We start from the raw sequence: 15,335 nt of genomic DNA on the forward strand, positions 1-15,335 counted from the left end.
GTTTGCTCTGACAGTGTTGTACCGAACATTACTGCTACTCACATTTGGATTACAATAATATTTTTCAATACAATGACAATAATTTTATCTTTTCAACACCTCTCAAATTCATCTTTAATTAAGCTAGATCCCATTCGGCCCAGCCTTTGCCTCATATTTACATCCTGCTGGACCCATGCAACTGCAGGGCTCCCATTGCACTGGAAGCATTGCTGGCATGGCTACCCCCAAACAAGGGGTACATCTCAAGCAAAGGAATCAGAAGCCCTAACCTTAGACTTTGACAATCCCTGCACTCTAAACTTTATGTGATTTAGAACATTAATTAAAGCCTTTTAAATGAAGATCGGTGACCTGGCCCAAACGAATTGAGCAGTGTTCACTGTGTCAACTTTGCAAGGCACACAGCAGCGAGACCAGATACAAAACATGTGGCTGCTCACCTCAATACACCAGGGACTGCGGGGCCGCAAGGTTGCGCAGTGGTAGAGTTTTATGGCATATCAATTTAACATTTTTATAAGTAGATGCAAAAAGCTGGAATAACTCAACGGGACAGGCAGCATCTCTGGAGAGAAGGAAGGAGCGAGGTCCCGACCCAAAACGTCACCCATTCCTTCTCTCCAGAGATGCTGCCTGTCCCGCTGAGTTACTCCAGCTTTTTGTATCAATCTTTGGTTTAAACTAGCATCTGCAGCTCCTTCCTTAACATTTTCATAAATCATTTGGACGACAAAATAGAAAGCAGGCATATCCAAGCATGCAGATGATATACACAAAATGCTGGAGTAACTCAGCGGGTCAAGCAACATCTCCGGAGAAAAAGGATGGGTGACGTTTCGGGTCGGAGTCCCTCAAAGGATCCAGATGCGAAACATCACCCATCCTTTTTCTCCCGAGATGCTGCCTGACCTGCTGAGTCACTCCAGCACTGTGTGTATCTTTTGCAGATGATTTTGGTAGGTTCATTAGATATGAAAATATTATTGGATTGAGGGACTAGGCAAAACTGTGTACCCTATCTACATTGGGGCCACTTTGTTCAGTGGCAGAAAATTTACCACTAATATTTTTGCTAGGAAATGTGAGCTGTACAATAATGTAACCTTCCCAGTATTACCAATATCCCAAGATCCAGCAAAATCATAATCACATTGCTCCATTTGTTTAAAGAAGCACATTTCAAGAAAAAGTCTCGCCAGTAACAACCCACTCACAAAGTCTGTATAATATCAGTCTGAAAGTGATTTCAGGCACTCAATTCTTTCTACACCCAGTTTGGGGCAGTCGACAATGAGCTGGGACCTAAGCACAGCTCCTTGTCATACCCCAACAGTTGCCACCTGCCAGCAAGACCACCCTATTTGTTTAGTTTATAGAGATACAGAACTGAAACAGGCCCTTCGGCCCATCGTGCGTGCGCCAACCATCGATCCCCGTACACTAGCACTATCCTATACACTAGGGAAAATGTACAATTTTACCAAACCTAATTAACCTAAAAACCTGGACGTCTTTGGAATGTGGGAGTAAACCAGAGCACCCCTAGAAAAACCACGTGGTCATGAGGAGAACGTACAAATTCCATACCGACATACCCATCATCAGGTTCGAATCCAGGTCTCTGGCGCTGTAAGGCAGCAACTCTACCGCTGCGCCATCGTGCCGTGGTTTCCTGCCAACCAAACTATAACACGCACAAGTAGAAAACTCTAAATCCTATTGGTATTAATTTTGGACTCTCACTTTTTCCATTGGGACTGAAGCAAAGGTTTGCTAAAAATCTAAATACATGACATTCATTGGTTATCCTTTATCCATTCTACAGTTACATTCTCAAAAATCTCCAATAACTTTATCAAACACTGCTTTCCTTTCATAGTTCCATCTTCAGTGTTTAATCCCAGTGTTATTTTCTAACAATAAACAAATTAATAGATATGATTCTGCATTTAGATTACAATGAGATTTTTTTGTTTCTTCAAATCATTCCTGAATGTTAAAATGATTAAACCTAACTGGCACAGGGCTCTGTAGCTTGCTTATTTCTTAACCTTGCATTCAAAAAGACTCGATATTCACTGCCTTACTAAACTTGAATTGGACACTATTAACAAATTGCCAATTCACAGATAACCATCATCCTTGCCTAAATACTATGTCTTTTGGGATCAACAAACAGAATCTTTGATTGAAGTTTACTGGACTTTTAATGCAATAAACATAATTTACATTATTTCATTTATCATGCATCTGTACACTGGATGGCGCAATGGAATTACGTATTGTCTTTCCACTGACTGGTTAGCATGCAACAAAAGCTTTTCACTGTACCTCAGCACACATGACAATAAACTAAAGTAAACACCTCCAGCACTGCTTATTGCTTGTGAAAGAGAGAATTATGGGGCAGTAGAGTTGCTGTCTTACCGCCCACAGATACCCAGGTTCAATCCTGACTATGGGTGTTGTCCATACAGAGTATGTACGTTCTCCCTGTGACTGCCTGGGTTTTCTCCGGGTACACGGGATTCCTTCCACACTCCAAAGATGTACAGGTTTGTATGTTAATTGGCTTCAGTAAAATAGTAAATTGTCTGTGCTAGTCTGTCCTAGTGCGTGCTAGTGTACGTGGTGATCGCTGGTCGGCGCGGACTCGGTGGGCCAAAAGTCCTGTTTCCGTGCTGTACCTCTAAAGTCTAGAGAGTTATGGTTGTCAGAGGAAACCCTCAGTTAAAATCAGAATTCCTCAGGGTTCTGCCTAAATTCAATTCTTTATCAATAACCGTCTCACCAATTCAGGCAAGGATGCTCACTATTGTGCAAAGTTCCAGTCCATTTGCACTCCTCAGAGTGAAGCAGTCCGAGCCTGCAAGACCAAAACAATATTTAAGCTGAGACCAACCATTGCCAGTGCAGTGAGATCCCTCACTGTTGCTACATTGAAATCTTGGCTACTTACCCAACAGCACTGTGGGGGCATCTCACCACATGGACTAAATCAATTCGAAGTGACATGTCTAAAGAGCAAATTATTAATTGGCAATATATCCACATTAAACATAAATTGCTGCTAATTCATTGCCATAGCTATATTTCTTTTGGCAAGTAGAGCATTTGTCCCTCGAGTTATCGCTGTCTCAAGTTAACAATTAAAAAGAGAATTTATCATTGATCTGTCAGTTTACTCATTAATCCTTTATCTAGACTTGTCCAGTTTACCATAAGAATCTCAGCCTCCTCACAAGAAAGTTGGCTTTAGCCAAATCTTAAATTTTAGCAGCTGTTTCACATTTCCCCCACTCAAACACTACATTAAACTTACATTAAATCACTAATGCCAACATGTTTACACTCTCCAATGCTGTTAACTAAATCTGGCTCAAATTTAACATAATCCCTCTCGGTTTCAATAATGCATCCATTGTTCTACAGTAAAAAAACGATTCTAGGAGCTTTAACAAGGTCTGGAGTCATGCAAGGTACGATGCAGATTGACTTATTCTCTCTCAAGAGAAGAAGAATAAAGGGCCTGTCACACTTACGAGATGTTTTCGGTGACTTGCCGGCACCCGTCATAGTCGTAGCAGGTTGCCGAAAATGTTCAAAATGTTGAAAATCCAGTGACCAGGAAATGGTACAACTCTTTGGGCAACTACTCACGACCAAACAGACGTCACCCCGCAACATGTCTGATTATGAATACCATCTTTTACCTTCAAGCCCACCTATGAAGGTTTAAAGTCTTGAGTACAGTACTCCATTTTCCTCTTCACGAGGACTCTAAATCCCTACCTTTTTTGGTGAAGTTGCATACAAACTGCAGAATTTTATTCCCCCCCCCCCCGTATTGGTGCCAATACATGAAAAGGTGTGCCTCTCGTCTTTCCAAAGGCAATTCAAGTTAAGAATTTAACTCCCTTTTCTAGATGCAGCCGATATAGCCATGGGCAGAAAACGCTTGTTGGATTTGTATATGCAGACCACCAAACAGCAGTAGGGAGGTTGGGGATAGCATCAAGCAGGAAATTAGGGATGCGTGTAGCAAAGGTAGTATAGTTATCATGGGTGACTTTAATCTACATATCGATTGGGCCAACCAAATTGGTAGTAGGGTAGGATTTCCTGGAATGTATACGGGATGGTTTTTTAAACCAATATGTAGAAGAACCGACTAGAGGACAGGCCACCCTAGACTGGGTATTGTGTAATGAGGAAGGATTAGTTAGCGATCTTGGGCAACAGTGACCATAAAATGATGGAATTCTGCATTAGGATGGAGAGTGAAAAGGTTAACACGGAGACTAGGGTCCTAAACTTAAAGAAAAAATACATTGAAGGTATGAGATGGGAATCGGCTAGGATAGACTGGCAAATTATAATTAAAGGGTTGACGGTGGAGGTGCAATGGCAAAGATTTAAAGACTGCATGCATGAACTCCAAATATTGTTCATCCCTGTCTGGCGAAAAAATAAAACTGGAAAGGCGGCTCAACCGTGGCTAATGAGGGAAATCAAGGATAGTGTTAAATCCAAGGAAGAGGCATATAAATTGGCCAGAGGAAGCAGCAAACCAGATGACTGGGATAAATTTAGAACTCAACAGAAGAGGACAAAGGGGTTAATTAAGAAGGGGGGGGGGGGGAAAGAGCATGAAAGAAAGCTTGCAGGGAATATAAAAACTGACTCCAAAAACTTATTTAGATATGGAAAAAGGAACAGATTTGTGAAGACAAATGGTCCCTTACAATCAGAGAGGTGAATTTATAATGGGAAATAAGGAAATGACAGAACAGTTAAACGAGTGCTTTGGTTCTGTCTTCACTAAGGAAGATACAAACAATTTCCCAGAAATACAAGGGGACCGAGGATATAGTGGGCGGGATGAACTGAAGGGATTCCTCATTTGTCAGGAAAAGATGTTAGGTAAACTGTTGGGACTGAAGGCAGATAAATCGCCAGGGCCTGATGGTCTACATCCCAGAGTACTCAAGGAGTGGCCCTAGAAATCGTGAATGCATTGGTGATAATATTCCAATGTTCTCTTAACTCTGGATCAGTTCCTGTGGACTGGAGGGTTGCCAATGTAATTCCACTTTTTAAGAACGGAGAGAGAAAACTGGGAATTATAGACCAGTTAGCCATACATCGGTAGTGGGGAAGATGCTCGAGTCGATTATTAAAGATGTTATAGCAGCGCATTTGGAACGCAGAGACACGATCGGTCAAAGTCAGCAAGGGTTTATGAAGAAGAAATCATGCTTGACTAATCTTCTGGAATTTTTTGAGGATGTAACAAGTAGAATGGATAAGGGAGAGCCAGTGGATGTGTAGCAAGTTAATGGCATGTTGGCCTTCATTGAGAGAGGATTTAACTTCAGGAGCAATGTTGGTGCTACCGTAGTTGTACAGGGCCATGGTGAGACCGCATCTGGAGTATAGTGTGCAATTTTGGTTTCCTAATTTAAGGGAGGACATTATTGCTATTGAGGGAGTGCAGCGTAGGTTCACCAGGTTAATTCCCAGGATGGCGAGACTGACATAAGATGAAAGAATGGGTCGACTGGGCTTGTATTCACTGGAATTTAGAAGGATGAGAGGGTAACATATAGAAACATATGAAATTCTTAACGATTGGACAGGCTAGATGCAGGAAAAATGTTCCTGGTGTTGGAGGAGTTCAGAACCAGAGTCACAGTTTAAAAATAAGGGGTAGGTCATTTAGGGCTGAGATGAGGAAAAACTTCTTCACCCAGAGAGTTGGAATCTGTGGAATTCTCTTCCACAGAAGGCAGTGGAGGCCAATTTACTGGGTGTTTTCAAGAGAGAGTTAGATTTAGCTCTTAGGGCTAAAGGAATCAAGGGATATGGGGGGGAAAGCAGGAACGGGGTATTGATTTTAGATGATCAGCCATGATCATATTGAATGGTGGTGCTGGCTCAAAGGGCCGAATAGCCTACTCCTGCACCTATTTTCTATGTTTCTATGTCTATGTCTCTAACCATGTTCCAGTTACAAATGGATCAGATAACCTAAAGAGTACTATCCTCAACAAGAAGCTTTTCAATTTAACACCCAGCAAGGGGAACTGTTGTTTATTTAATGGTACATAAACAGAAACTTTCAACCTGATTGGGACATGGACTATCAAATTTCTACCACTGTTTCATGACTAAATTTCATCCTTTACATTAGGATCAGTGGCAAAGTAAATCAGTTTGCACATTGGCTCTGTAGAATGAGGCCGGTGACTGAAATCAACAAAATATATTTTCTATGAAAACCATGATTCATTGGGGATGTGCATCACCAAAAATGGGTAAAAATCAGCCAGGACAACATACAGATGGAAACGAAGTCTGTTCATATAGCAGCTTGCTGTAAAAGAAATGGGAAATGCAAAGATCCCATAAGTCATGAATATCTTTAGTCATAAATATCAAAATCATACCGAATCCTTTCAGCTTCATTCCTTCAAAAACTTCACACATTTTAATGTGACATTATTGGTCTTGCCCTTCCTCGTCTATTTAGTTTGGTTTAAAACATCAGCTTCAGTGCACAGATGATATTGCCTGGTGCACTGTGGGTATAAAACGGTGGCCAATAAGTACCCGCTGCCACTTCACCCACAACCCAGAGGTGAAGCGAGGACCCCGGGGGTTGAGGTGGAAGGCTGCCGGCCAACCCAGCGGCTGAGGCGCCAGCTGCAGGTCCGGGGCCACCCCGCCAGCCCAGGGTCACCCTGGACACTTCCGGACACCGGGGAGGGAACGGGGACGGCCTAACAGAAACTCAACAGCACCCACAGCGACAGAGAGCCGACCCCGACTACGGACAAAATGCAAGCCTGCACACAATGCAGCACCATCGTTGCCAAGACTGTTTTATAGCTAGTGACCCATGACCTTGGCATGCGCAGTCGGAATACCGAACTCGCTTATTGAGGTAATGGTTCTAGTTTGGGTGGGAATTTTGGTCAGATGAATGAGTTGGCCCAAAGTGCCTGTTTCCGTGCTGCATGTCTTTGACTCTATAACTGCAAAAACAGCCTCAATTTGCCCAGGTTAGCAGTCAAACGAGTGGTATAATGAGAGGCCATTTAAAGAACAGTCTTACTGATCGGATGCAATTAAGCAAGGGCAAGAACGAAATCTACACAAAATACCTGGTGCATACATCAAATGAAAAACAAAACTAAACCAATACACCATACGAAAAACGAAACCCGCTTCCTCTCAAAATAGTCTGACGGCATAGAATGTTACAGTGAGAAAAAAATGTTATCCAACAAATTTCTTGTGAATCTAGACCACAAAAGATTGTCCGATCTAAAAAACTTTGCAACAGGGATACTCTAGAACTTTGGTAAAAGCCTTAAATGAATAGAATGAAAACAAAAATACACCAGCAGACATCACATGAGCTCAATAAATTAAATCCAAGGAATTGAAATTCTCCTCTGAACCACCTCGCCCCAGTCCATTTAAACACCATCAACTCAACATTCATATCAACAAAAAAGTAATGAAGTCTACAAATATAATGCATTTCCAATATAACATGCAAGTGCCACTGGGTGCCCAGACTATAAAGACTTTGCATACTTTTGCAATTCTCATCTAAATAAAATATAATTTCATAGCAATCTCAATAAGTGGAACATTTCACCAAAAAAATGCACACCACCAAAAATCACTGATCTAAGAAAGTGATCAGCATACGATAAAGAAGCATACTTTCAGTAATATATTAAACATTGTTATTGCTTCTACTCTTCATGCTCTGTATTAAAAAAAAATTCTAAATTAAGAATGCAGATGCTGGAATCTGGAGCACCAACCTACTGGAGGAATTCAGTATGCCGGGCAGCATCTGTATGGAAAAGGGCTTTATTCATGTGCGGGCCAATACTGCTTCCCACCATCATCACCACTAGAATGGCATGCTGGCCGAGGTAGACTCGCTGCGGGGTCATACGTATGGAGCCCGCAGCCGGTCCCAAAGAGGCTCCAGCTTCAGACGTGGGCAGCTCTGGAAGGGAGACGAGTTAGGGTTGGGCATTTTCCTGTCAGTGGAAGACGCCTTAGCCTTCCCTCAGCCTGGCACTGTCCCAGTCCCACTATGGCTGTGACCCCCCACTCTGCACACTGGCAGTCAGTGGGGTTCAGTAAACGGGGCTGGTTCAGGAGCCGGACCTCTGCGGCAGTCTCATTCAAAAAAAAACCCACAATTATATTAATTATATTATTTTTACATAATATAATTATACATAATTATATATAATTACAGTCATATTCACGCCTATATATATACGTGTGTGTGTGTGTGTGTGTGTGTGTGTGTGTGTGTGTGTAACACACACACACACACACACATATATGGCAGTAATTATATATACACACACACATATATATTTATATACACATATATATATATATATACACACACACACATTTATATATATATGTACATATGGTATCATAATATATGGTTTAAAGAGACTGCAACACGGAAAAAGGCTCCCCATGGTGTAATATGGGGATCTCATTTTCTAATTAGTTTAATTAATTAATGTGCAACTTTTGGCACTGACGAGTTATAATTTCCTTCTCAATTATATTTTTATCTAAATCTGTGCAAAATTTAATGTAGTTCCAAGACATGGGTCACAAAAGTTGATTTCTAGACACATTTTTGATGCTCGGCCCACAGCCTAACAGTCCTAACAATTCCTTTTTTCTCCCATCACTAGCCTTGCTTTGTCCCGCTCCTACCTCTTTTCCAGGTTCCTCCCACCCCTCAACGCAACCAGTCTGAAGAATGGACCCGACCCGAAACATCGCCTGTCCTTTCCCTCCATGGAAGCTGCCCGACCTGCTGAGTTACTGCAGCAGTTTGTGTTTTGTTCCAGAATCCCTGACTAACAGTTACTTAAAGTGCAGCATGTAACTTAGTATGAAACAAGCTTTTGCCAAAACTGATTGTTTCAATCTGAAAACAAATTTTACAGAACTAATGTTGACATATTTAAATTAACAATTATGTCACATACTTGAATGCACCCAGCAATCAAATTTAACTCTAGTTTCATGAGAAATATAGATACATTCCAAAAAAAAGCAAACCAAAAATATTTCACACCTCCTAGTTAAACTACTAGATTATTAAATGATGGGGAAAAAGGCTCAAAGTGCTGGAGTTACTCAGCAGTCAGGCAGCATCTCCGGAGAACATGAATAGGTGACGTTTCGGGTTAGGATCCTTGTTCGGACTGAAGAACCCTAACCCTTTCAGTCCAAAGAAATGTCCTGACCTGAAATGTCACCTATCCATGTTCTCTGTCTGACCTGCTGAGTTACTCTAGCACGGTGTCCCTTCTTTTTGTAAACAAGCATCTGCAGTTCCTGGTTTCTCTAATGAATGTGAACCTAATTTTAAGACTGAATTAGAGTTACACCAAGACAGCTGAAGAATTTATAGTCAAATAATTAAATCAATTGGGAATAAATGAATAATGGGAACCTGGAAATTTGACTGAATTCCCATTGGAGAGACGAGGACTTCAAAGTATGCATACTTTGAGGAAATTTCAGAGAGTAGTAGTAAAATGGAGACAAATGCTGAAATCTTGAGCAAAACACAAAGTGCTGGAGGAAGTCAGCGAGTCAGTCAGCATTCGTGAAGGAAATGGACAGACATCGTGCGTCTTCACTCACTTTTTCAGCTTTCTCCACTCCAATCAGTCCGAAGAAGGATGTCGTCATCTGTCCATACCCTCATGCAGATGCTGCCTCACCCACTGAGTTCCTACAGCACTTTCTATTTTGCTCAAGATTCCAGCATTTGCAGTTTGTCTCCTCGCTTACAAATGTCTAAGGTTAAAAGTATATATTGACCCTGCCAGTGACGTTCACATCTTGTGAATTAAAATTAATCATTTATAAAACAAAGTGCTAACACATAATTCAAATATTTCAACAGCCATTCACGTGACAATTTAATAAGTAGACCACCTGTCAGTTCTCAGTTGAAAGTAAAGCTCAAAAATCTCAAATTTACTACCTTTCATAAGCGTAATTTCTGAAATGAACAATGTGGCTCCTTTCACACGAATAAATAAGTGTGGATGGAAAGCAGAACTAGTAAAACAAAAAACTGAGTATTGTTCCTCCAACACAACTACTTCTGCAATAAAGCATTCTTCTTCAAGTAAAATAACATTTCCTCCTTTACATCTATCTGTAAATAACATTAAAGAAGTTAACCTTTGCTGCACTACTATTCACTTCAGCTGTTCAAACTGCCAGAAAAAATGTACAAAATTTAGTAAAGTAAACAAACTGCATAATAGGTGACGAAACAAGCAACTGCAGATATTGGTTTACAAAAAAAGACACAAAGTGCTGAAGCAACTGAGTGGGTCAGGCAGCATCTCTGGAGAACGTGGATAGGTGACGTTTTGTATCAGGACCCTTTAAGACGTTTGAAGACGGGTCCACACTCAAAAGGTCGCCTATCCATATTCCGCAGAGATGCTGCCTGATCCACTGAGTTACTCCAGCACTTCGCATATGCATTTAATAGGTGCTGGATTTTAAAATATTGCAGGGCATACACAAGTAAATATTTGTATCAATGTCACTAAGTAGTAAACTGAATTCTGTATTTTTTGGCAAGTTTATTGTTCCTATTTCAATCAAAAACTGGTGATATTGGGCTAAAGCCTCATGTCACAGTTCAAATATTCATCCAAGTACATTTGTTAAATGCAGCGTAATATCACCACCACTTAGATATTCCCTAATTTTGAACGGTTACTTTCCATTCAATCTCTAATCCTTCTGTAAATTACCTTAAATCTAGGTGCTCTCAACATGTGTTCTGGGAAATAGATCTGCCTTGCTTATTGTTTCTCCAGCATTTTTGTGTACCTTCAATTTTCCAGCATCTGCAGTTCCTTCTTAAATGCCTTGCTTACTGCTTGACTAATCTTGTGGAATTTTTTGAGGATGTAACAAGTAGAATGGATAAGGGAGAGCAAGTGGATGTGGTGTATCTGGACTTTCAAAAAGCCTTTGACAAGGTTCCACACAAGAGATTAGTGTGCAAAATTAGAGCACATGGTATTGAGGGTAGGGCATTGACATGGATAGAGAACTGGTTGGCAGACAGGAAGCAGAGTCTGTGGAATTCTCTGCCGCAGAGGGTGGTGGAGGCCAGTTCTCTGGATACTTTCAAGAGAGAGCTAGATAGGGCTCTTAAAGATAGCGGAGTCAGGAGATATGGGGAGAAGGCAGAAACAGAGTACTGATTGGGGATGATCAGCCATGATCGCAATGAATGGCAGTGTTGGCTCAAAGGGCCGAATAGCCTACTCCTGCACCTATTGTCTATTGAATTAACGGATCCTTTTCAGAATGGCAGGCAGTGACTAGTGGGGTGCTGCAAGGCTCAGTGCTAGGGGCCCCAGTTGTTTACAATATATATTAATGATTTAGACAAGGGAATCAAATGTAACATCTCTAAGTTTGCGGATGACACAAAGCTGGGTGGCAGTGTGAGCTGCTGGGAGGACGCTATGAGACCGCAGGGGTGGCTTGGATAGGTTGGGTGAGTGGGCGGAAGCATGACAGATGCAGTATAATGTGGATAAATGTGAGGTTATCCACTTTGATGGCAAGAACAGGAAGGCAGATTTTATATGAAAGGTGTCAGATTAGGGGAAGGGGAGGTGCAACAAGACCTGGATATACTTGTGCATCAGTCACTGAAAGTAAGCATGTAGGTACAGCAGGCAGTGAAGAAATTAATGGCATGTTGGCCTTCTTTGCGAGAGGATTTGAGTTTAGGATCAAGGAGGTCCTACTGCAGTTGTACAGGGCCCTGTTGAGACCACACCTAGAGTATTTTGCGCAATTTTTGCTCCTAATTTGAGGAAGGACATTATTGCTATTGAGGAATGCAGCGAATATTCACCAGATTAATTCCCAGGATGAAAGTACTGACATATGAAAGAATGGGTCGACAGAGATTGTATTCGCTGGAATTTAGAAGGATGAAAGGGGATTTCGGAGAAACATAAAATTCTTAGAGGATTGGACACGGTAGATGCAGGAAAAATGTTCCCGATGTTGGGGGAGTCCTGAACCATGGGTCACAGTTTAAGTAAAAGGTGCAGGCCATTTATGACTGCGATGAGGAAAAACTTTCACCCAGAGTTGTGAATCTGTGGAATTCTTTGCCACAGAAGGCAGTGGAGGCCAATTCACTGGATGTTTTCAAGAGAGAGTTAGATTTAGCTTGGGGCTAAGGGAATCAAGAGAAATTGGAAAAAGCTGAAACGGGCTACTGATTTTGGATGATCAGCCATGATCATATTGAATTGCGCTGCTGGCTCAAAGGGCCGAATGGCCTACTCCTGCACCTATTTTCTTTTTCTATAATATTATATTCCTTCCAGTCTCCCTTTTCAAATGAAAATAATCATTACAATCAATTGGTCTTCATAACCAGAATTGTTCAGACATAGCAATATCCTCCTAAATTCCCACTGTACACTCTTTCTTGTGTCAACAAGAAAGCTGACACTTGCAGGAGGAATGCATACACTCCACAAAAGGTAAGTGGAAGCCAAGTCAACAATAACCTTAAACGTTAGTTAAAAGCGAAAATCTTACAGAAAAGAGCAAGGGAGAATACCTGGCCAGCAAAGAGTCAATATTTGGGCCGCAGAGCAGTAAAGTTGCTGCCTTACAGCGCCAGGGACCCGGGTTCGATCCCGACTACGGGTCCTGTCTGTATGGAATTTGTACATTCTCTCTGTGACCACATGGGCTTTCTCCAGTTTCCTCCCACATACCAAAAAAATGCAGGTTTGTAGGTTAATTGGTTTTGGTAACATTGTTAAATTATCCCTCGTGAGTAGTATAATGTTAGCGTAATGGGTGATCACTGGTTAGTGCAGACAGGGAGGGCTGAAAAGCGTGTTTCATGCTGTATCTCCAAAGTCTTTTGAAATGATGGGATGGATGGCCTAGAACCATACAGCATAGGAACAGGACCTTCAGCCCACAATGCCTATGGCAAATACAATGTCAAGATAAACTAATCTCGTCTGCCTGCACATAGTCAGTATCCCTCCATTCCCTGCACATCCAAGTGCCAAACTAAAAGCTTCTTAAACACCAATATCATATCTGCCTCCACCACCACCTCTGCCACCTTCCAGGCATCCACCACTCTGTGTAAAACAACCTGCAATTGCATTACCTGCTTAACGATGATGTGTTTTTCCCTGTTTTTTTTTTTAAGTGAAGCAGTGTGAAATTGTGAGCATCAGTGATAGGATGAGAATTTTTATACTTACGAATTGTAATGTTTATGTTGGCCTAAAATGGGACACCTTGATAGTGTCATTTGTGATGTTCAAAGGAAAGACTCTGAACTCTTGAAGTGTCACACACACACTTCCTTTAAACTCTGCCCTCTAGTACTTGATATTTCCACCCTCCTGCACTCAATTTAGACATTCACAAGGTCAATGATGACAAAGGCACAACATGAGGAAGATGCACAGTACAAGTGAAGATTGACATGTCATAAATACAAAGTGGCAGGCAAGACTCTGCAGCAAGCTGGAGCCAGACCGTATTTTTGAGAATGCAAAGCTGCAGAAGGGGGTTGGCCTGCCTTCAATTATCATCCTCAGGAAAGAAAATAAATACAACCTTCTCTACCTCCCAGACTACCTTCTCGCCTCCCACCACCCTGGGTTATAATTAAACCATCTGATGAACCCAAGGGAGGGAGAGGGGGAAGAAAGGGTGGAAAGGGGGAGTAAAAGAGTGTGCGAGCAAGGGAAAGTGTGCGAGTGAGCGATAGTGTGCGAGCGAGCAAGAGGGCGCGCAAGCAAAAGAGTGTGAGTGAATGTTAGTGTGTGAGTGAGTGTTAAGAGTGTGTGAGTGAGTGTTAAGAGTGTGTGAGTGAGTGTTAAGAGTGTGTGAGTGTTAGAGTGTGTGAGTGAGTGTTAGTGTGTGTGTGTTAGAGTGTGTGTGTGAGTGAGTGTTAGTGTGTGTGAGTGTTAGTGTGTGAGTGAGTGTTAGTGTGTGAGTGAGTGAGTGTTAGTGTGTGAGTGTTAGTGTGTGAGTGAAAGTCTGAGTGAGTGAAAGAGTGTGAGTGAGTTGTTGTAAGTGTCAGTGAGTGAAAGTGAGGGAGTGTAAAAGAGTGGGGGAGTGAGTGATGCAAAGAGTGAGAGGGAGAGCAAGTGAGTGAGTGTGGGCTCGCAGCCTGACACGGTGGGCGAAGCCCGGGGCCTCGGGTGCTTGCTCCCGCCGCCGGGCGCTGCGTAAGAGGCGGCCTGGGGATCGCATCGCACTCGGGGGGCCCGTCGCTGCCTTCCCCAGCGGGGCCCAGGTACTCACCGGCTTGGGTCAGGTCAGGCCCCGGCCCTCATCGTCCTCTCCTTCTGCTCCTTGTCCGGCGTGGCGTGGCGTGGCGTGCAGGCCGCTGCTCTCCCACAGGGTCGGTGAGTGAGTGACCCCGCGGCGGCGGCGGCAACGACCCGCTTCCCGGCGCCCGTCAACACAGCGGCCACAACCCACCCACAACCCACCCCGCTCACACGCGCGCTCCCGTTGGCCGCCAGTAAGCTGCCTCCCCATTGGTCCGCCGTCCAGCCAATCAACGCGTGGGCCGCCTGCGTGATGGCGTCATCGCGCCCCCCACCTGTTGCCTTGACCCATCCTCAAAGATGCTCACCTGGAGGTGAACACAAGGTGCTGGAGTAATGCCCCTGTCCCACTTAGGAAACCTGAACGGAAACCTCTGGAGACTTTGCGCCCCACCCAAGGTTTCCGTGCAGTTCCCAGAGGTTTTTGTCAGTCTCCCTACCTGCTTCCACTACCTGCAACCTCCGGGAACGGCATGGAAAACTTGGGTGGGGCGCAAAGTCTCCAGAGGTTTCCGTTCAGGTTTCCTAAGTGGGACAGGGGCTTAACTCAGCGGGGCCAGGCAGCATCAGCATCAGCATAAGCATAAGCAACAGCATCAGCATCAGCATCAACATCAGCATCGGCGTCAGCATCTCTGGGGTAAATGTATAGGCGACCCTTCTTCAGACTGAGAGTCAAGAGAAAGGAAAACGAGAGACATAGATGGTACATAGAACAAATGAATGAAAGATATGCAAAAAGGAACAATGATCAAGGCCCCAGGTGGTCAAGATGGGAAGACATACATCGAACACCCTTACCCTGAGCACAGGATCCCCACAGGGTTGCGTCCTCAGCCCCCTACTGTACCTCCTGCACACACATGACTGTGTGGCCAGGTT

The 15,335-nt window shown here is 43.1% G+C and overlaps 1 protein-coding gene across 5 annotated transcripts in view; it reads right to left on the reverse strand.

Annotated features, from left to right (window-relative positions):
• Positions 1 to 14,609, reverse strand: part of ncoa6 (nuclear receptor coactivator 6) — a 48,910-nt gene extending 34,301 nt beyond the window's left edge. For 4 of the 5 annotated variants that reach the window (XM_033041852.1, XM_033041851.1, XM_033041853.1 and 1 more), the window contains exon 1: positions 14,425 to 14,608. The gene's annotated coding sequence lies outside the window, so the exon portion shown is untranslated. Of the gene's footprint in view, positions 1 to 14,424 lie in introns of all 5 variants that reach the window. The other variant, XM_033041854.1, reaches the window with a different exon arrangement.
• Between the last annotated feature and the right edge of the window lie 726 nt (positions 14,610 to 15,335).

Source organism: Amblyraja radiata, chromosome 23 (genome assembly GCF_010909765.2).
Source record: "Amblyraja radiata isolate CabotCenter1 chromosome 23, sAmbRad1.1.pri, whole genome shotgun sequence".
Classification (NCBI taxonomy): Eukaryota; Metazoa; Chordata; class Chondrichthyes; order Rajiformes; family Rajidae; genus Amblyraja; species Amblyraja radiata.